Source organism: Buteo buteo, chromosome 1, assembly GCF_964188355.1.
Source record: "Buteo buteo chromosome 1, bButBut1.hap1.1, whole genome shotgun sequence".
Lineage (NCBI taxonomy): Eukaryota > Metazoa > Chordata > Aves > Accipitriformes > Accipitridae > Buteo > Buteo buteo.
In genome coordinates, this window is record NC_134171.1 from 51,207,114 (window position 1) to 51,230,419 (window position 23,306).

Here is a 23,306-nt window from a genome sequence, read left to right on the forward strand (position 1 = left end):
ACCAAGGACATGATTCATTCAAGCCAGGACTGAACTGATCCATTTGGGATATGTACAGGGCCCATTCTATATGATTTCAGCATTTTTATGACCTGTGAACCTATAGAAAACATTTTGAGATGGGCTTTCTGCTGTGTAGACCATCACTGTTTCCTATGCAAGTTCTCCTGAAAAACATGTCCACTTTGGCTGTTGGTGAATTGCATTAGGGGTAGCAGCATGGTTATCATAAGGTGCTTTGCCTGCATGTTCTTTAAAGATGTTTTTTCCTCTGGAGTCTGGGACATCCCTCCAGAACATGAGCTAGTCAAGGTTCAGTGGTTCATGGGTAGATTTGGAAGACACCTCTCTCACAGCTGCAGAGCAAGAAGACATTTTCCTGTTGTTACCAAGGTAATGTATGGGTACCAAAAATTGTCTTTGAGTTCAACACAACTGACACTGAAGTTTCTAGGTGGTTTCTTACTGATTTCAGTGGACAAGGCAAAAATAATGGAATAAGTCACAGTTGACAGATGAACAAATGTTTTACTGTCCTTTTAAAGTCAACATCCGTTAAAATAATTTCAGAAGAGCTTGATATTGTTTTTGAGCTAAAAAACCTTCAGACTCCTGTTAACCAAGGAAAAGGGGGAGGGAGAATAGCTGAAACAAGCTCTAATCATTTTACGCTAGCTTGTCTACTGATAACATATTTGAATGGTGTTCAGCATGGAAAAAAAAAGGTAATTTTTGCATCTGCATCTAATGGGAATTTAATGTCACATTGCTTTATGACAGAAGCTTTGATTAATTAGCAGCATTCTGAACTCAGAAACTGATGGTCTGTGAGTTTAGCTCAGCTCTAGAAGGCTGTTAATTTAAAACACACTAAGACTTGTTATTTCTTCTTTTCAGTATATTCCTCCAGAATTCACTGTCAAGAAAATATACTCAACAGGTATACATTACCAGTAGTCACAACCACAGATCCTTGACTTTGACCACACGTGCTAGACTCCACATTGCTACACAGAGCTAAGGAGCCCTCATGCTCAGTGTCACTTTGGGACTTGCAATCTTTGTTATCGAAGAATGTAGTGGGTAAGTGGCATTAAGAATGAGTGAATGAATGAATGAATGTGCATTTGGGCCAATTTGCAAAGTTAAACTGCAATCCAGCAGTGTGTCTTCCTAGAGTTCCTAGAACCGGGACTACCTGTATACTAGGTGAAATGTTAGCTGTGACTTTTGATGTGTGCTGTGGATTTTTCCTTTCCATGAAAGTTTGGTTTAATACTGCTGTGACAAGATTGGAGGAACAACAGAAAAAGAGAAAGCAAGCCACTTGTCTGCAATATTCAAGACATGTCAAAACATTCAAGACAAGTCAAAATGAGATGCTCAGAGTAGCACCCCCCTTTTATCCCACATCAGAGCTAAATTACAGAACATCCCACTTCCATAGGCCAACCCTAAGTAACCTCTCCTCTTCCAATTGTGTCCCAACCTGTCATTTGTCTGCCTGAGTCGAGTCACCTCCTCTGTCCTTTCTCTCTAGAATTGGTAGAATATGAGGCATCTTCTACTAGGGAAGATATTCTAACCTCCTCTTTTGAAGACAGTATTGAAGTTTTTCTCAGCAGATAATCTTCTTACCTGGCCATGAATGCAAATGCACTATACAGTGTAGCTTACCAGACAAAGCTGTTGTAAGAATCATAAAATCTCTCTCCTTCAGATAGCAGAGGTAAGACAATGTTCCTGCTGAAGGTCAGTTGAGCATTTCAGGCCTATTTTGGGTAACAGCACAAGAAGAAAAAGCATTTCACTGTTGGCTCCATGAAATAAAGTCGGGCACTGTATCTGACCAAATTACTTCAGTTTTTTTGCCATGGTGTAACAATAAGGCAACAAATATTAATTCTTATGATGTACCTGACAAAAAGCCCCACCATGTGTGAATTTTGTTTTATTGATCTCAGGAAGCATTGTAGAGATTAGTCAAGAATGGTTCTTGCAATTGTGCTTAGGTACTAATAGTGGTAAAAACTCCCCAAATTTCAGAAACAGATGATATTTTAGAGAATACTTTGTCTGGAGTACAGAAGCCTGGATCTGCCTTTCATTTATTCCCTTACTATTGTTATTTGCCATTCTTCTTAGCTGAATATTTAGTACTACTATGTGTAGCTACAGAGTGTTAAGATCAATGCTGTGTGTGTAGCCAAAGGCACTGAATAGCACTTGTCAACAGCATTGAACCACCAGCACAGGAAGAGCAAGATCAAACTAAAACCAAGCCCCCAAGTCCCCCCCAAACCAAAACTGTAAAATAGGAACAAATAACCTGGATGGCTATCTGAGAGGCTGAATATTTTAGAACAAATTTGTTAAAGATGCAGTCATGGGCCTTACTGCAGTCTACAAATTAGTCACCAGAACATTCCCAATTGGCATAGAAATGTGAGTGTTTTGGAGCTGAAGGACTCTGAATGTCTCATTGTGCATTTGGGTATGAACCTTTTCTAGGCTAACAAATGACTAAGGCTGGCTCAAGTGCTTTGGGAAAGAATTTTTTTTTTTTTACAAATATGAGAAAGACAGAAATGGTTCAGTGGTTGCAGCACCAAATTCTGACATTATTTTATATCCATTTAAGCATGACCACAGACCTCCTTCGTGATGTTAGTCAGACCCTTAGGGCCTTGGTTCTCTCTACTTTACAGGAGAGTTGCAAAAGGAAATCCATAAGCACAGGGCAGGTGCTCAAGAATGACAGAATCGGGAGCTATTGGGAGCAAAGGAGATAGATAGCTCCCTGTAAAACAGGGCTACTGGGGTTTCAGAGGTTTTTTTCTTCTTTGCCAAGCTTGCAGTGGAGTAGGACATACCCGAGTACTGTGATCACCAGAGCTGACAGAGAGGACTTAGTCTAGGTTTGCTTTTTCAGAGCTAGTACTGTGTGAAACAGCAAGAGCCAGAATAATCAGTGGAAGCCATTATCATCAGTCAACTGTTTACAGAACCTGCAGGTTTCATATTTGGGAATAGAAACTACCTAAAACCTACTTCATATATGAAATGGTACCTTTTTTAATAGATAGGAGGGTTTGACAAATTCTCTTGGGCTTTAACATTGCTGCCCACTAGGCACACATGGGAGAAGCCAGCCAGCTCAGGCTGAGGACCTTATGCATCTCTGCCCCACCAGAGCAACTTGTTTTTCCCCCATTCTCCCTGTGAAACATTGATCAATCTCCCTCCCTGTGATGCTTATTTACCCAGCTTTCTCTGAACATGGTCCTAAGGCACTAATTTCTACTGTCTCCCAGGAAATAGAAATGTTAAAAGCAAAGTACTACAAGAGTGGCATTGTTTGTGTTTTATATTGAGAAAATCTTTTTCAGATTCCTGTAACAGCAGCCCTGTTGGCAGCCTTATGCCCTGGGCTTTGCAAAGGGAAATCTCTCATTTGCCCAGACAGCAGAAAAAGCATGGCAAAATCTTTCCTGCTGTGCTTGGAAGAAGCAGCTGCTGAGTATTAAGGGATACATATTGGCAATGTGTTCCCTTGTCAAATAGCACAGAACTGTTTCCCGGCTGGCAAAACCCTCTGGGCAGCCCAGTGGCTTTCGCAGTTGCCAATCCAGTTGCCAATTCCTCCCAGTCTCCTACCTTTAGAAGAGCCACAAAATCCTCTCTTTACTCTGACCCCGCTATTAAACACACAAATGGGTCTCACCCTTATGAGTCGCCACCAGACCATATTTCCCCATGCTCCCATTGGGAATGACCTCAGCCCCCATGTAATGGCACTTTTTGCCCTCCCATCTTTTCCCTATTTATGCTAAGTGCTTGTGAGTCAGCTGCCACTTTTTCTCTGCTGTGATGGCATCCTGATGGGATGACTCCAAAATCGGAGGCCTGGGACTAGTCCTCCCTTCCTGCTCATCATCAGATTCAGCTGGCATGAGATCCTGGATGTGTTCATTGAATAGGATGCCAAGGTAGTGAGAGAATAAGACAAATAAAAATCCTCTTTCCTCTACTGCTTCCATATTGTAGATGAAAAACTGCAAAGCTCTCAGCTGTTATGCCCAATGCTTTCTGTGGTTATATACAAAACCAAACACAGAGTGATATTTATATAACCTTCTAGGCTAAGGTTTTGCATGCCTAATGCCTAATGCTGTGTGACTGGTAGCTTCAAAGGAGCTGTACGTCCCCTCTTTTTTTAATGGTCAGTCCCCCATATACAACCATGTTGAATTTAAATGACAAAATTGTACCTGTTTTTCCTGCCAGAGCACGCTGAGCCAGCATCTTAATCAAAGTGAGGCCAACTGGAAATACTGTAAGAAGCAATCATTACCAGTAAACTGAAATCAGTGAATCTCTGGCAATTTATAATGGATAAGAATCTGCCTTTAGCAATAGAGAAAGCCTTAAAGCTGGTCTAAGTGGTCCGGTAAGACACAGCAATCCTCAGCAGTCATAAAGCAGTCATAACGGGCCGAAGCTGAAAGCTCTGGGTTAAGTGGGCATCCTGGGGTCTCACAGGGTGGCACTGCCAGACACAGCAGCCCCTTTGTTGCCGCAGAAGCCCAGAGAGATGAAGCAGGTGGCTGCAACTTCAAGTAGTCATGAAACTGCCCCTCCTTTTGCTGGGTATTGAGAGTTGTAAAGAACAGGGGAATAAGACAGTGACATGAACCAGGCTGTATCCTAGGAAGACACATGGAAGTCCAGCCAGAAAAGATTTCTGAGTTTTCAAAGACAACTGTAAATTTTCACTATCTCTTGGTGTTACCTTTTGTAATACTCGGAGAAAGCATATTTCTTACTTCCAGCAAAACAGCATGCTTTTATGTCACTGGGATAACAAACATTTTAAATTTATAGAGGTCTTTCTATATCAGCTCTTTGCTTAAGTATAAATCACTTTTACTTGTTATAGGGGAAAAAAAGCATAAATATGACTTGACATTCTTATCACCTACTCAGTTCCCAACCAAAAGATTTACTGCATTGCTCTCTGGGAGACATTCTTATAGTTAAGGGACTCACAGAAAAACTCAGCTGTAAGGTAACCTTATGTATATGAGAGATGTAAGTCAAACTATAGTCATCTCCATAAATCTATAGTATATTAAGTGCCAGATTGCAAAGGATGGGTAAGACTCTGCTCTTCTTCACTTGACTTTGACATAACTACCATACAACCCATATTCTCCACAGAACATCATGATGTTTGAGAGGTTTGCAGCCATTTAAATTTACTAGAGAACAGCTTACTATTCAAACCAGAATCTTTTAAGGCAGTGAATTCTTTGCTGAGATAATATCTTCGGTGTAATTGAAAAATTGATTTGTATTTGGTAAATGTTATTTGCAGCTGTAGTCATTGCAGATTTGCTCTAATTCCTTTTAAGCTGCATGTATATGCAGAAGTACCTTGCTCCCAGGAGACACCAATACCCTGTTTAAGGAGTCACCACTCTTGAAAAAATCACCAGAGATTTTTTCCACTGGGATGTCCCTAGTTTTGTAAGGATATGAGATTACTTCACATTATTCCTGCTCTTGTTTGGAAAGGGTCACATTGCTCATTGGAAAAGCAGCTTGTGAACTCTCTTCAGCATAGGAAATTTGGTTGTGACTAGTCTTAAGTGGCTTGTCCTAGTGGACACAAAGGCAGCAGCCTGTAACAGATGGCGTACAGCCATTTCGACAATACAGTCGGTAATAAAGCCTCATCCTTTGCAGGTCCTCTGGAAGAAGTTCTGCCCCTGTGTAACTTCTTTTGAACTCAGCACAGCATCAACCTTTAACATAGACAAAGAAACAGTAACTTTAGTAATTATTGAAGACAGTCAGTATTGGCAAGTCTTCTTTTTAAGTAAGTCTTAACTGGATTAATTTCACTAAAATGAATGAGTTTGCTGTTGATACTAGTGACAGTAGGATTATCTCCCTGTACAAATTAACGGTTGCCTATTATGCATATATATACAAAGAATTCATACTATCAAGAGGAAGAACTGTTAAAAATCTATTGATCTTATCTGAAGAGAAGTATGAATTAGTCACACATGGAGAAAACTTACTTCTGAATCTGTTCATCTGACTCAACCTGTCTTCTTTTTTTTTGAGCGAGCTGAATTCTTTGCCCTAGAATAAATGGCAGGCTGCTGGGAGATTTTCTAAATGAGCCCTGGAAATCCTTGTTGGGAGATTGAAAGCTACTTCTTCCTGTGACCTTCCCGACAGGAATTGCCATCCCCAGGTCTGAGGGAGCAAAGTATGCAATGCTTAGAACCATCTTTATTGTGATTTTAATAAAAATCTCTGAAGCCTCGGGTCAAAGAGACATTTCTCTGTGTCGACTTCACCCTGTACACAGTAACCTGCAGCCTAGGAGCCGAATAGGCAGATGGGGAGGTGGGAAAAAATAGAGAAGTTAATTCCTGCTTTACTTGCACCAGGAAAAGAAACAAGTCCATTTATGAGTTCCTTGCAAACATTTGTTGGGACTCCATGTTGGATCGTGCTAAGAGCCCTTGTGCAATTGTTCATGTGGCTCTTTTCTATTAGTGATAACAAGACTGTTGCATGAACTTCTTCATTCATTCCTGTCAGTTAGACACACATTTATCTATGCTAGTTTTAATGTAGGAAGAGTGACTATCTTGCTTATCTTTGAACTTGGTCCCTGTCTTGAATGCTGGGGGTTTTCTAACCCTTTCCTGGTTCCCCTTTCTCCTCCTGCATTGATTCTCTGCATTTACTTCTAGTTATGCCAATTACCTGTGTGTGAAGCAGATGCTGAATTTGTTGTCATTGCAGAATACATCCAAGGAAGTCTTGGTTGTTAAGATTTCTATAAAAGGTCACAGTGCAACCTATGCCTTTTGTAGATCTTCTTCTCCCCAGGATGCCATGCCAGGTTTTGAATATAGAGTCTGTTGCTGTTCCTTCCTTTCTCAGCCTAAGTTTACCTTTCCCTATCCCAATGTATTCTCATCAGATGATTTTGACAAGTCTTTTGACCCACAAGAAAGCATCACTGTCACAGCAAGATGATGCTGACAAGAACTTCCTATTTTGCATGCTTTCTCAGGAGCATGGCCTTCAGAAGCATCTCAACCAACACATAAGCAGAGCACGTCTTGTACCTTCACTTAGCCACTGGTGACTCTTCAATGTCACTGCCCATGAGCTTGTACACATCCACCACTAGCTAAATAATTCAATGGCTGCTGAGGGATATATCAGAAAAAAATCAATTAGTCTTCTAAAGAGTGTATATTAATAAAGTGTGTCTATTTATGAAACTGCTTTAATAGGCAGCAGGAGAATTATTGACACTTCTGCCAAGGGCAACGGGTGCAATTTATACTGCTAACAGAGGATATCACTCACAACTAGAAGAATAAATTGGATATCACCAATGCACTGAATAGCTCTCTTGAAATAGGGGTAGGGAACAGAAGAAAAAAATAATATCCTGATAGTATTAAAGAATCCATCAAAGAGTTTGAGGCTTTTTATTAGAAACTGTAATCAAAACTGGATCCCATTGTGCTCTCAATGTAGCTTAATGGTTGGCAATGCTTCTCTGACCTCAGCGGCATTGCTAAGAAGGGACTCAGGTTTAGCTGAGCAGTCAGAGGCAGATTTTTTTTAGTCTCACTTACTTAAGAGAAAATTGGGTTGAAGAGAAAAACCTATTTATTTGCCAAGATTGATGAGAAGAGGCTAGAGAAATGAAAGCAATATTCCCTCCTATGTTCATTTGTATTGCACAACTGCACAGATTAACCATACCATCTACAGAGGCGGTCCCCTCCACATCAATGGATATGAGCCATTGCAGTGGCAGGGCACAGGGGAATTTGCTCTCTATGTGCTTGACTGTTTGCCCCGTGCTGCTGTATGACCTCCATTAAGGGGCACCACATACATACCCTTTACCCTTGGATCCGTACAACTGGGTCAAGTCAGTACCACCCAGCTGGGCTTCCTCAGCAAAGCCAGCCTCTCTCGGAAAGACTTGGTTTCTCCCTCAGTTTGTGAGGCTTCTCCCTCAGGATGCACATAGCCCCCAGAAACAGCATCTTGCTCTCCCAAACTGGGAGCCTGGGTGCCTTCTCCCTGCTTGGTCATGCCTCTCACAGGCTGTGGGTGTGTTCTGGGTGGTCCTGCCATTTCTGCCCCTCCAGGCCTGGGTGCACCTCTGCATCTTGTGCATGGGTGTGAAAATGGTCACCCTGTTGCAGGGTATTGGGGTGGGCCTGCCACAGTTCTGCACCCCAGAGTGACCTGGCCACCATGTTTTGCAGCCATTCTAACTCCTAGACATCAGTTCTGAGGATGTGCTTCTGGTCATTTCGGGTTTATAACATTTGGACCTGGTTTTCTACTGGGTGAAGGCAGGGTCAGGAGCAGGTTCTGGGGCTAGACATTTCAAGCAGTGCCTTGAGTCACATTGTACTTTGTTTTTCAAAGAATATGGCACAGATGACCTAAACTCAGTCAAAGTGACCGTGAAGGATTTGGCACCTTCAACACTACAGACTGAGATGTCTCTGACATTAGGGATGCTCCTATAAGATCAATGAGTCTTCATAGAATTAGGCTAGATATACTGCCCTTTGAAACATTGGCCAAAGCTGAAGTTAATTTTTTTTTCAAGGTTTTTAACTGCTTGGTACAGGCTAGTCTTGTGTAAGGGAAAAGTATTCAAGGGAAAAGAAGAGCAAGAAGATGCATGCCATGCTAGGGAGAGATTAGACAAAGTCAACTCCTTCTCTGAAACTCACTGGGAGTTTTGTAATACTGCAGAAGGAGCAGAACCAAGTCCCTAATAAAAAAGCTCAGCACCCCAACCTCTGGAAAAAATCCCAACCATTAGAAATGTCTCACAACAACATTAGACCTCATACAGTTTTCAAATGTTTAAACTTCTGGAAAATGCAACATGTTCCTAGTGAGGCCTCCTCTACACAGTCAATTATTTTTGTTTGAGAAAATGCCACATCTGTATGTGGGAAAGTAAGCTGGAAACATTTACAAGGGTAGTTCTGTCAAATAGCCTCTTGCATGTGCTGAGCCTTGATGTGCCAGCTTTAACTTACTGACTCTTCAGAAGTTAAAGAAAATTGTGAAGTGAATGGAGACAAATTTCAAGTCTCATACAAAAGAGATGTAGTGTGTTTGTAGAGTAATCAACATGTTGCTTTTCCGTATAAGTCAGCAGTGTTTGGATTTTTTTCTTGTGCTGCATGTGCAGTTTACTGACTTATTGAGTCATGTTTCCACAGAGGATAGCAATATGCTTGCTTTCCATAGCCCCAGAGCTCAGATTTAGCCCAGTCTCCTCCAAGACTTTTCCCTGTCTGTATGATGCAGGAGCGAGGACAGGCATTTCGGAGGGAATTCATCAGGGAAAAAAAGGCACTTACCTAAGATGGTTTTCCCCCTTTGCATGGATTTTCTGATCTTCACACAACCCAGGGTGCTCATACAATACAGTGCATGCAGCTGAACTATAGTTTTTCTGGGGAACTAATGTTGATCTAGCAAAGTTCAAGCTCCTGGGGGGCCCAGGGGGCATGCTGATGTAACCTGCTAGACCAGAACATCGTGCCTTCATGTATTTCATGATTTTATCAGCACCAGCTAGCACTCTCCCAAGCAATTCCTGGGCATAGCTGGCTGCCAGGTAGGATGCTCCAGGTCCATGCCCAATAGCACTTTGGATACAATCATCGTGTTGTGGAGGATATGAGAATTTACAAAATTTGATGGAGTTTGCTCCATGACATTTGGCCTCATCCTTCAGCAGAGGGGCCACAGACACAGTCTTTGCTTGGGGACTGCCCGAAGGATGTGCGGGAGTGTAGTTTCAGGGCAGTTTGCGCTGGTCACAGCCCTGCCTGCCTCCTCCTCCCCAGCTGCACACTCCTGCCTCTCCCCACACCAGCATAAACACTCCCTTGCCTCCACCACGAGCTGGACCAGAGGGCTAATCCAGGCAAAACCTATCACTCTCCAAATGATTAATTTTAGCTATACCAGCTCTCCAAACTGTCTCACCGCAAGTGTGTAGGGACCCCCCCCACCACCTCAAGTAAAGAGTGGGAAGAGAAATGCAACCTCCAGGACACAGACGTGGCCTAAGCTGTTGTGGAACTGTACCTAAGTTATGAATAAGGTCCCAGTGCTTCTCTACCACTTCCCTTTTCAACACTGATATGAAAACCAATTGTTTCTCAGTTCTGCTTCAGAAACAAGAAGTGGGTCTTTCAGTTTCTATAAATAAAAAAATGCCCTTCTTACAATAAGACATCATACTCCAAGGTTTAATTCAAAAGGAAGGGTGCCTTTTTCAAGGTTTGAAATATTAAAGTAGTATTTTCACGGATCTTACCACTTGGTGGTTACTATTGAAGCAGGGAACTTATAAAAACCAGTGGCCATAGAAAAATAGATTGTCCTGGGAAGACTGCGTGGTCCCATACAAGAGAATACCTTGTGATGGAGACTGTAAACCCATTTGGCACACATTGTTCCTTATTCCATATCTGCATATTTGCACAGGGCTTTACCAATGAAACCTCAGTCTCTGTTGCCACATAGGTAATACCGCAGCGTGTCACCAAGCAGCTGAACAGGCAGAGTGGGAAGGTTTCCTGCAGAAACCAGGCAGATTGCTCCAGGGCCCTGCCTACTTTTCTTTGGACTGTCACTGAAAGGGGAGTGTCTTTACAGGATTCACCAAAAGCTTTTCCAGCTAAGAACTTCAAGTGGGTCTAGCAACCCTGCAGGATAACTTGATAGCTTGAACATACCATTCAAATTTTACCCACAAAAGTGAAAGCTTTGAGATTCTTTCCTTGAGAGGAACTTCAGGTGATGTCTGGTTGGCAGCCCTCTAGAAGTTAACCTTAGAAGCCCTAAAATCTCCAATTCCACAAGCAGTACATCCATAAAGCATGCCCATTATTCACTGCTGTGCTACTCCAGTTGAATTTCAAAGCAGCTCTGTAACTGGTGCAAAATCTGACTAATGAAGTGCTAAATCAAGCCCAGCAAGTGGAAGGATTCAATTCTTTTTTAGTTCAAAGCTTTCGCAATTAGGAATAATTATGATCCAACATTTATACTGCTTCTGTTTCAGTTTTCCTGCAGATGAGATTTGGGTTTTGCACACATAATACTGTTTAGTTTCAGTAAATATTTCAGTAATAGTATAAGTGCTCTATTATCATGTAGTAAAAATCTCTTGCAACATTTATTTACTAATAGCTCTGAACTGTTCAGAAATGGCCAAAAAAAAAAAAAAGGCCCAGTCTGGAAATGCATGAATGGGTTTGCAAGAGCATTGTTTGCTTTTTCCCTGTAAGCTTCTATTGCTGCAGGGAAATTTGATTTATGAAGCCTTGAGTCCACGTCTGCTTCAGACCCTGGCCTGTTGCTTAATTTAGCAACAAGGCATCGGCTGTGGATTGGCTGCCCTGGAGCAGCACAGCGGTTGGGCTCACTCTCGCTTTCCCTCGTGTAAGGTCACTTTCTCCACAAGCTTGAATGTGTGATGTGTTGCATACAAATGGACAGGAAAAGGCAAAAGCCTGTTATGAAAACTGTCTGGCTTTTTGGTACTCATCAACAGTATTCAGCCTGTTGCAACTGAAATAATACTCCCTTACTCCTCCAGTCTTATACCTTAAATGTCCCTTTAACCCTACTCTGTTTCTGCAAGTCATTCCCCTCCAACCCCCTGTGCTTCTTGTTTGCATTATTATTTTATAGCACCTTTATCCAAGAGGCTTTATCTTGCAGATGTTTTGGAGGAGAGACAGACCATCTGAGCTGCATACTGTTCAGTCCAATAGAACAAAAGGAAGGTGATAACAACAGCCGGTATAAGTATTATATCATTAAGCACATGTAGTGAGATGCAAGGGACTCTTAAGTCTTATAACTTCACGTGCTGAGTGGCTGGAAGACAGAGGTATATTAGGTAAAAAGCAAGTAACAGAAAGCCTGAAGGGTTCAGTACCTAAACTGTAGCTTTATTTTTTCCAGGGCATCCCTCTGTGCTTTCAGAACATCAAGTAAAGTTTCTTCCTATTTTTATCTTCTAGCCCCTTAAGTGTATATTCTTTCTAACCCATGTCAGTTTAGGTCTGGAGTAGCTGCAGTCACTCCTAGGAATCAAATGGGGAATATGGTCCATTGTAAAAACTTGCATTTATCAGATGACAGAGAACAGAGATAAAGCCATTTTTAATGTCCTCTTCCAGCGAGTGCAGGGCTTACATCTCTTTAAAGGTTGCTGACCACTTTGGTTGGATTAAGATTTTGGTTATTGACTTCAAGAGTTGGCCTGTTTGACTCTGCACCTAATGCATAAGCCCATTATTTGCAGGGATGAAAGCTGCATGGAGCTCTACAAGCAAAGCAGAGACATTCTATGGCCATGGGACAGTCCTTCTGCCAAGCATCAGGCTTATTCAAGCAAAGAAAAAGTCTCAAGAACCTGTTATAAAGAAATCTTTCACAGAATCTAAATATAGACATTTCTGTCAGTTCCCTCATTAATAAATCACAAAGAACAAAACACAATTGCTGTTTACACAGAAGTCAAATCAAATCACCTAACCTTTATTTAGCATTAGTTTCTGCTATGACTTTTTCCATAGCTGACCTTTTCTACTCCAAGAGAGATCTTTATAAAGAATAGGCAGGGATGGGGGAAAAAAGAAATGAAATTATCTTGCTGAAGTGATAATTAGGCAAGACAAGGGCCATGAAAATAATGTCTTTTCATGCAGCTTGCAAGGTCTGTGCACACTCAGTCGCCTTGGGCAATGGGACAAACTACGTGATGCTCAGCCCCTCCTATGGTCCTTCCTGTCCCTGACATCAGCATGGCACTGTCATTAAAACTGTTGTAAAGAAATAGACAGGGCTGATGGGCTGGCTGAGAGAAGCTGTGACAGCTGCTTCATGTGTGTCACTGGGTTTTATCACTCCATTACAGGATAATAATAATGATTAGCCTTGCCTTGCTCTCAGAATGGAAAGAGGTATTTTTGATGAAAGGAAATAAAAACTTGGTTAAGGCATCATGGCAAGATTTCAAGAAACAACAGCATCCATCAGCACAACCCTGAGTAGATCGTCTAATCTGTGTCACAATAACCCCCAGCTGGCAAATGTATGAGACAACCCCCAACCTGAAGGGCTCATAGGTTAAAAGAAATGAGGGGCATGGTGTGGAGGAGGAAGACATTTTGGGGTGTATTAATGTGCAGCCCTAACTGCAATACATGCATACATATGTACATTTCATATACAACCATAGGGCAAGCCAGTTGCTAACACTGCCTGCCAGATAGCTCTCACTTGTGGTACACTGCCTGCCCTTTACACGTGCCAGGTTGGTTGCCCGCTCAGCAGGGGAGGTGGCATCTCATGGAAGCTCTCTGAGCCATGTGGCAGGGACCAAGCTCTTCCTGTTATCTGTGTGTGAAACCTGAGTGTCCCAAGTAAGCTCCTCTGATTCATTCTGCGATGTTTGTGATGTCCAAACTGCCAGCCTAACTGACTCCCCATCAATTAGCTCCTAGACTGATCAGAAATGTTGGTGGAGTGTACCCAACCATTCCTCTGCAATAACACCCTTCCTGCTTTAGTGGCCTCCTTCAAATTCCTCCTGCTGCCTTTTCCATCTGCTAGAATGCTTACAGATAAGTATAGCTGCAACATCCTTACAATCACTCCTAACAATGCACCAAGGTTTATATAAAACACTCACTTGGCCTCTTCAATAAGGCAACTGAATAAGAGACACTAAATATCTCATTCATAATGTAACCTGTCATGCAGCACCCATTGCCCTGGTTGGCACTGCCCTTCCTTGCATTAAGAGACACACTGTTTGGAGCTAAGGTGTCTTCTCTCAAGAATTTTGCATCAGCCACCACTGAGCATCTGCCTCCTTTTATGAGAATTTCTCTGGTAACTTAGCATTTTTCAGATTGCGCAAAACTGTAAACACAAATGCTGGACAAACTGATCTGGATAAGGAAGCCAGATAACTGCTGAACTATCCCACCAAAGTAAAATGACTATCTAAAGCTTTTTTTTTTTTTTCTTTCAGCCCTGAAGTGACCTTCCCAAGCATATTTAGGGAACTATGCCCCTAATTCTTTAACATACCAGCTCCAGTCTCTGCCACAGCACCCTGTTGCAGATGACTCGGGACTGTGCGCTGGGGTTAGACATGGGTCCATAAAATGGCAGGTTCACATATACATCAACCCCTAGTAGGTAGTCTACATAAGCCAAAAACTATTGCTTTGTTATTTCTTTTCTGCTAGTTATTTCCCTAGTGTAAATGTTAGCAGTCTGTGTGACAGATCTAAATGCCTTCTTTCCAATAATACACCAACACAATCTTTATTTTCTTATTAGTGGCCCTGGAAGGTTGTTAGCTCATGGAGTGCACAGAGTGGGCAGTGCATAAGGAAGAGAACTGCAGGAAAAGACAGGGGTTTTTTTCTGGGCTTAAAGCATTAGAAAATGAGTCAAAGGTTCTGGGTCAGTTGCAGGCTTCCTATTTGAAGCTAAGCATTTAACATGAGAGGGATACACAGGGACCTAAATAAAGATTTCACAGATAATGTCAATTTCTGTATTTTCTGAAAGCTAAAAAATTCAGTCCTTGTGCTCATTAATATTGTGTTTTAAGCTTTCAAACAAATGTGAAATGTTCCAGGTAGTTATGTTTGGCAACTGCATACACTGGTATGTATTCTCAGAGTTCCCTCTCTTCACTCTTTCACTTACAGAGGAAGTAGAGATCTGACTACAAACACACCAACACTAAATGACTTGAAAGTATATGCTGGTACACTGACACATATTTTGTGGCTCTTCTTGGACCAGGGTCTGCCATCATCATTTAATTCAGGGTGTATCTCACTCAGGAGATGGTCCAAATGTAATTAGGTTTTCCTCTGATTTAAGCATAAGCAGAAACAGACTCATGTCTTTAATGGAGTATTCCTCTCCATGAAGATGAAAACAGAAGTTGTCAGAAAAGCAAGCACTTTAAGCCATATCATGGGACTATAGTTGCTGATAATTGTTCAAATCAGATTCTCAGCTTTCCTCACACGGTACCAGTGTAGGCTAGTTTTCCCACAACAATTATCTCTAAGCAAGATTTATTTTTTCCTGCTTTTAGAATTTTGCTTCTTATTTCAGTGAGAAGTTCCTTGAGCATGAAGTATTTTTCTTGTCTCATGAAATGTCAAGTTTTCAGGAATCCTATCTGCTGCACATGCAGAAAAAACCTGTGGGCTTTTAAAGACAGAGTGCTTTTTGGAATAAAACAAAGCCAGTAAAAATAGCGGAGAGAAACACAGACAGCTTTCCCTTTAATCAAATGAGCTCCAAATGGGAGACTGCTCTATGGTGCAAGAGACCCAGCTCTTCCTCTATCAGATTAAAAAGGGACTTGAGGTTTGTTCACCTCCTTTGCTAATCAGTCTGTACTGCTCCTCAACTGGAGCTCTGCCATGTTCTGTCAGCTAACTCTTCATTGACCACAGAGATCATGAGCAAGATGGACCCTGTGTCCTGTGGTTGTATCACTTGCTGGTATGTAGGCCATTTGAACTTCTAGCTCTTATCTTGCCTGATTCAAATCAGGTAGCAGTGATGACTGAATCACCTGGGGTTTTTTGATCTTGGGACAACAGACATTGTCTCTGATTCATCACATGTCTGCTGATGGAGTTTTTTCCTTTTGTATAGTAAGTTATTGCTCCAGAAGAACTTTAACCTTTGTCTCCCAGACTCCTACACATATTCCAGGGTTGATACATCATATAATCCCCATATAGAGGCCATAGCCAGAGAAGTCTACAGAAGGGTTCATTTCCTAGCAAAGCTGACCCACTCCTTTCCAGCCAAGAGAGAACTGTGGGTGGGTTAAGCCATGAAGCAGGTAACTTGTGAGAAGGAGAACATTACAACTTCAGAATATACTAGCAATTCAAGATCCTAGAAAGCCCTGCCTGTGATCCACATGATCAATGTAGGATCTGACTGCACAATCCTGGTATCACTGGAAGCAGGAGCAGTCATTCCTCTGTGGGTGTGCAATGAAATAAAATATATTTTGGGAGTAATCCAAAGATATCAAGTTAATTGCTTAGTGCTATGTCTGTGTGCCATACAGAGGAAGGAAATAGCAATTTCATTAAGCTTTTTGTGCAAACAACACACCTCTTTGTCTTGCTTAGTTCTTAAATGTTACTCAAAATTTTTTGCCTTCTTCATATTTCATTTGTATAAACTGGACTGTCATTTTGCAAAACAGGCACGAGCTTCCATTTTATGATCATTAGCATTAACTGGCACATTCTGGTTTTATTCCTAACAAGACAAAATGTATGTGGTCCTCATAATTTGCCCTTTGGCTTACAAATTAACAGTATGAAGTGCAAAAATACGGTACTTTACAAGTTCCAGATTGTAACAGTTTTCATAAAGCATCAGCAAAAAAACCTTACAATATTCTGACCTATAATTACTTAAAAAATATAATTTGTGGCAGAAGCGCAGAACATTTTGCAACACAGTGACTGTTTAATACCCGTGGATAAATTCCTTTGGGTATGCTTTGAGAAGCATCATTTTTAACAGCCAGACTCTCCCACTGGCAAAGGCGGCAGATGGTTCTGTCACAGGGAGATGTGGTGAAGGAGACACAGCAGGCAGCAGAGGGACAGCCTGGACGTTTGGACAGAGTCTGCTTGGTTCAAGAGCAACGTAAACACCACCACTGTTTTATCCCCTCTTTGCCATCCTCAGTTAAAGGAATGCAGCTCTTGTTTAAGTCCCAGCTGCTGCTTGAAGACTCAGTGAACTTTTTTCAACCTTTAGGTATACAGGCACCAGGCACGACCCCCCTGCTTCTTGTCCATGGTGTTCCTCTCCAGCACCAGGTCCTTTGCTATCCTTTCCAGGCCAATTATCTCAGGGTGTCTCTACCTGCCAAAGCTCTTCTCCCCACTCCACTCTGTGCTGCATACCTGCAGTTGTTCCAAGTCTTTGCTGCCTCCATCAAGAGTCCCACTTCGGCCCTTTGTTTGGTTACTCCTGCCAAGGCATTAAAGGGCTTCAAGAGCACCTTAACTTTTGAACAATGCTGACACTCTGTGTTTGTCTTTTACTTCATCTTCCCATGCAATGGCAGCCACACACTATATTTGTTTGGGGAGCTGGAGAAAAGCCTAATGCAAAACTGTAAAAGCTGCCTCAGGGATTCTCAGTCTATTAAAGTGGATGGAACCAGGCATCCCTATCTCCGAGACATTTTAAAAACCTGCTTTAAGTGCCTGATCTGTCATGATTTCATGCACTTACACTGTCAAGAACAGCATCAGAAGACAAAATTGAAATGGGTTTCTAACCTGAGAATATTTTTACAGTTTCCAATGTAGGCCTTATGGCATTCAGAGTTGTAACTGCATGGAATATGCTGCAATTTCGCTTTTCCCTGTACTTATGTGATTTCTTACTCCTTAAATCTTCATAACAATTTTTAATGGATACCACAATTTTTCCACACTTTTGAGCAGGGCTTTATTCATTCATGAAAATGAGAATCTTTTGATGCTTCCTAGGGTTAGTCAAAATTTTAAAATATTGCATGTTAATACTATTTGGGTTTGAAATTGTGAATTTTGGTGATAAAAAGACTTTTGCAAAAGTTTATTTGCTAAAAAAACTTCAACTGGCTACAAAGATAGTACTTCAATGGTCAAGCAAAGATGAAAAGAGAAAATGTGTCTTCTTTGACTAACTCTACTAATTGCTGTAGGAAATCTTTAGCAAAGAGCACATGAATGTTGATTTAGAAAACAAAATGTATCTACATGCTTTACCTGTGCATTTAGCACCATATCACTGCTGGGGTTTGCCTACCTGTTTTCAGCACTGGACTCTTGTTTGGCAATTTGCCTTTTGCATAATTACCTTACAAGAGAACCTTGAGAAAAAGGCCTAAATTGAATTTTTTTTTTTTTCTTTTCATTTTTACTCAAACTAATTCCTAGGCTGTGGTTGCATGATCCTTGATGCCATAGCTGGACAAATAGAAACCAGCTGAATGAACTTAAACTGGATCAAGACTTCACATATGATTGTGGCATTTAAAAATATGATTTAAGATTGATAGTTCTTTCAAAATTAGGCTTAATTCATTCCAGCCAAACTAGTTTAAAACAAAATAGTCTCATAGCCAGACACAACAGTTTAACCAAATGAGTAATATTATGCCTTAACCAGGCTGTTGGTCCACGATAGGTTTTTCTAGGTAGGAAACATGGGTAGAGGACCCCCAAAAAACTGGTTATGCAAATCATGGGGCAGCTGAATCTTTGTTGTGACCCTTTACAGCCTTTCTTAGCTCGTCCAACCCCCTGCCCTCTGCCAGCTAATCCTGTGCAGTTGCTACCCAGTTTACAGCTGGGCCATAAAAAAATGACCCAATATGTCCAAGGGAGACTGAACTGTAGGGCAGCTCCAGGCCAGAGGCACTCTTTAGGCTAGCTTCACTGCATTGCAGATCAATACAGGCTCGGGCTCAGTCAAAGCACACCCTCTGCAGCAAGTAGAGCCTACATGACCGGGCAGGTGGGGAGGTGTGGACACCCATCCCTCTGCACACCTGCACAAGCTGTCTGCGGCCCCCACCAGCCATTTGCTCTCCTTTGGTGCAGCTGAGGCAGAGCCAGGCATCCCGACTTTAGCCAGATGTCATTTCAACAGGCATCTTTTCAGGGATGTTGGGGAATGGAATGAAATGGGGGATTTTGTCTGTTGTTTCTATCGTATTTCACCTCCTTTAGCCCAAGGAACATGAAGATGTTTTGTGATGTCCTTCATAGCTGTGGGCAAACGAAATAGAAGCAACAATGATGTGTCTGACTGCAATTTTAAAAGGAAACTGTGGAATGTTTCCAGTCAGATTAATCTTATTGGCTTTTTCTTTCAAAAGCTAGCAGGCAGTGGTCCCTTTTTCATACTTTACTGTGAAAATAGATCACTGCTGAAATATGTAACACTTGGTAGCATTCACCCGCACTAACTCCATAACCCTGGCACTGACAAGCAATACATTAAAACATGATGCTGTATAAGGCATTAGATGCTAAATATACATATCCTACATGCAATCTCTGCAACAGGGGCTCCAGCCTTTACATGCCATGAACTAACACCTAGTTGCCAGCCTCCCTCCCATCTCTAGGCATAATAAGGGATACAAACAAGGGCATATTAGTTTTATAACAGCCTTGTCAGGTATAAGGCTTAAACTTTGGCTCCACACCAGCTGCCTGTTATTATTCTGGCTTTGCACCAGGATCTGTTAGAACAGAAGAAAAACCTTTCAGTCCTAAAGGTTCACAGAGAAGGTGGTCTTAGTTTGATCCCATTTTCCTTTTAACATTAATTGCATGTTTAGTTTTGATGGGCAGGGGGCCAAAAAGCAAAATAACAGCTTCCACCATGAGAACGACTAGGGCCAAGCCACAGAATTTAAGGCCATCTTGTTGTTATTGCTTCTGGCAGTGAAAATTTCTGACTCTAGCTCAGTCTTTCTCTCATCTTCTTGGATGTGTGTTACAGAATAACCCTGTGCATCTCAAAGTGCAGTATGAAACAAGGGTGTAGATACCCATAGTGCTTGGGACTATCTACACAAATGTAGCAGTTTGTAAATACTGCATTCACCCTCACTGCTGTTCTCTCTCTCTTTCCCTTAGCACTTAAGATGCACCAACCTCAGTCTGCAATCAAGAAAGGGCAGTGAAGACTTGATACACTATTTTTTTATTTGAAAATGTTTGTTCTTACCCTTTGCATGTTCCCACAAACATAACCACTCCACTCTATAAGAGACCAAGTTGTTTTAAAAAGAATATGCAGGAAAAATGAGCATATTTTCATTTGTTTAGCTCTCAGCAGAAAAGGGATTTGGTTTCCAGTTGGGGGCTGCATGTGGTACGATACAAACTGATACCAGTACTGAGTTCTTCACACTTCAAAAAGAGTTAGGCTTAAGTCCATACCTTGATGTGACCCCAGTTATAGAGAGGAACCCTGATAGAAGACAGCCCAGGAAAACAGACCATGAGGGAAAGGATGGTGGGCTGGAGAAGGGAATAAAACTTGTCAGTAGTATAATACAGCTATAGTTCCTCCTCCCCAAAACTGACCTGAGTCTCCCAGAGTCTGTTGCGTTTGCTTGATGAGAACTAGAAGATGCTCTGTCATTGCCCTGCTTGTGCTGGTTTTACAACATGCCCAGAGAGATCCCTTTGCTCACAGATCAGCACACCATGATGCCCAAGTGGGAGGTCTGGAGGACCCTGTGCCTCCACCTGTGTCTTCAAAACAGGACACAGCTGGACCATTTGTGAAAGGCCTGAGTTCACCTTGGTGTGCCACAACCACACCCCCTAATGCAGGCAGGAACAAGCTCTTTTAGAGTTGCTTTTTTCCTTCTCAGCATATTTTGGATATGCTTATTACAGGATAAGCTCTTTTCCCTGCCACAACCATTATAATAATTTAATCAGCAGTCATCTACTGTATAATTTCCTTCCTTCCACCAACACTATCATCCTTAGGTCCAAAGTCATTAGAAAAGCAATTAACCACAAACTTAATTTAGCTAACTAAAATGCGATAAAGTATTTTTATTTGTTTGTATTTGTTACTGCAACAGTAGTAACAATTTTGCTCATTTGTTTTTGCAACGACTTAAGAGGAAACAAACAAGTTCTTTCAAATGTGTAATAAATACCTAGAGAAAAATAACAATAATTACACATTCAATGTCAAATAAGTATTAGCTCCCCATATCCTGTATTTCATGTTCTTAAGGTGTTTCCATTTTTAGAGACTGTTTTTAAAATGTGGATAAGTGGTTGATGGCATTTTTTTTTCTTCTGTGCATGAATGGCCTAGGGACAACTATTGAGTTTTCAGCTGTAAATGCAAATGTAAACCTACCCGAGCTTACAGTTTGAATAAGTCCTATTTGCTCCACCTGCTCTGTGTTTGTGAAGTGTGATTCAATCCCCTCTATTAAATGACACTGTTTAGGTTCTCTGGTTGTCTGGCAAAAACACTGAAAGGGGAAGAAAAAGAAAGTGATTCCAAGGCAGCCAAAGACCTTTCTCCTGGTTAGATATGTAGGCAAACCACTGCCTGCCCAAAAGGTTTATAGAGTTTTTGAACAACACATTCAGAGAATAGAAGAAAAACAACAGGGGTCTTGATCCCCGTGAAACATCTTTCATCTATGGGAGAGTGGACAGGGGAAGGTTTGGGGGCCTGCTTCTACATTTTCTGGGGAGCTCCAGGTCTTTGGTTTTTCCTGTCCACTCTACCAGGGAGAGTACATTTCTTTTTCAAGCCAAGAGTAAGCTTGCTTATCCAGTATGCTGAGCCTCCCAGGCTGCTTGCAGTATACAGTCAGGGACTGAAGGCATTCCCTGTGGGACTATGTATCTTAGCATAGGTGCATTTTGCAGGCTGAGAAGTCCTGGTAGAAGAGGGGGACAGAATGTTGAAAAATTAGTCCCGAACTGGTGAGGCGCAACATTAAATAAAGCACTTACATGCTGGAGACAGGAATGTAGTGGCAAGCTTTGAAAGAAAATCATGAATTGCACGGTATTTTGTGGGGGGAACAGTTTTCTTTCTGGCTGTGCTTGTATGACATCCGTCTCTTGTCAGATGATCTGTAATACCACAATATGGCTATATGGGAGCAGTGCCAAGGTTGGCAGAAGGGGTCTAACATGCAGAGCATGGATCCTGCTCTGAACCTGCCCCAGGTTCCCTGAGGTTTTGATTAATGCTCATCCCAAAGTGTTTCGTCAGTTTGTTTACCTTTTCAGTTTGGTGCTGCTAATATTATTGCCACAGCACTGTATATCTTGAGCTGAACACATCTCCAGTTCTTCTAGCACATCAGTTTGAATTATGGAAATCTCAGTTACTTTAGAGAATTTGTCTTGGGGCAGAGCGCCTGTTTATTTGAAATGCTGCTGAATCTACACTTGGTCCACATTAGAGTTGCACAACTAATAAAAAAAAAATACATGGAAATTGCTCTAAATGCCAGTTTACTTGGAAGCATAAATTAAATCTGGATACATGCATTGACAGATTGATAGGGTCTGCTGCAGGAAAGAATAACTTTCGTTTTGTGGTGGTATTTGCTTATGAATCTACTGGGAGACCATTTCTTTGTAGCACAGTCTCTGCCAGCAGCCTTGTGAAGTGAAGTTTTGACATTCCCAATGTTCTTCATCTTTCTAGTCAAGTGCAGAGACCAGCCAGGACTCGGGAGACTGAGTTTCTGTTTCTAGCTCTGTAGCAGGCAGACCTAGACACAACCTCAGCCTACTGCAGCCAGATCACCTGCAGAAGCGAGCAAATTCTACTTCCCTTCCCCTCCTCTTTGTCTGATGTGACTTTAAATGTTTGGAGTTAGGAGCAACCTCCAAAGGTACATCCATGCTGCATTGTTGCAGTAGAGTGGGGAGGGAGATGATAGCCAGGTTGTCGTGAACAAGCTATGTCAAGCAGCTCAGCTGAGACAGTGCCAAGTCACACACCCTGCTTGGCGCTGTGAAGCCAGAAGCACAGTGAGCTCCTGCGTCTAACTAGTTGCCAGCAAGGATCTCATCGAGCTTGTTTTTCTGTACATTATGCAGTGCGCACACAACTTTCCTATATTTCTGCAGCCCAATATCACAAAGGGCTGATGTTTTACAGTGGCTTTGTGGTGTGGGGAGCAAGTTACTCCAGAATATCATGGTCTGCTTTAATTTATTTGAGGTCACGTTCAAGCAATGTGGACAAGCTACAGTTTCTCTCATCAACATGAGCAAGAGAGGGAGCAGTTTAAAGGCTTTGAAGGCTGAAGAAAAAGAGCGTATAAGCAGTTACCCCCTTACCTGGCAGCTGTTGTAATGGCAGGTAAAAAATGACTGTCCTCAGCAAGCCCCTTTCCCAGAACTCAGAACCATGCCCCAACCCCAAAGTAGCCCATAATAATAAAAAAAACCCCTAAACCCCCCAAACACCCAGAGTTCATTTTCAGTCACCTAATTCTGGTGCTCTTTTCATCTCAGAAACATATAGGAAGAACCAGGAAAGTTCCTTCACAAACCCCTTGCTTCCACAACAGCCAGCATTAAAGCAAGGAAGGCAATGGG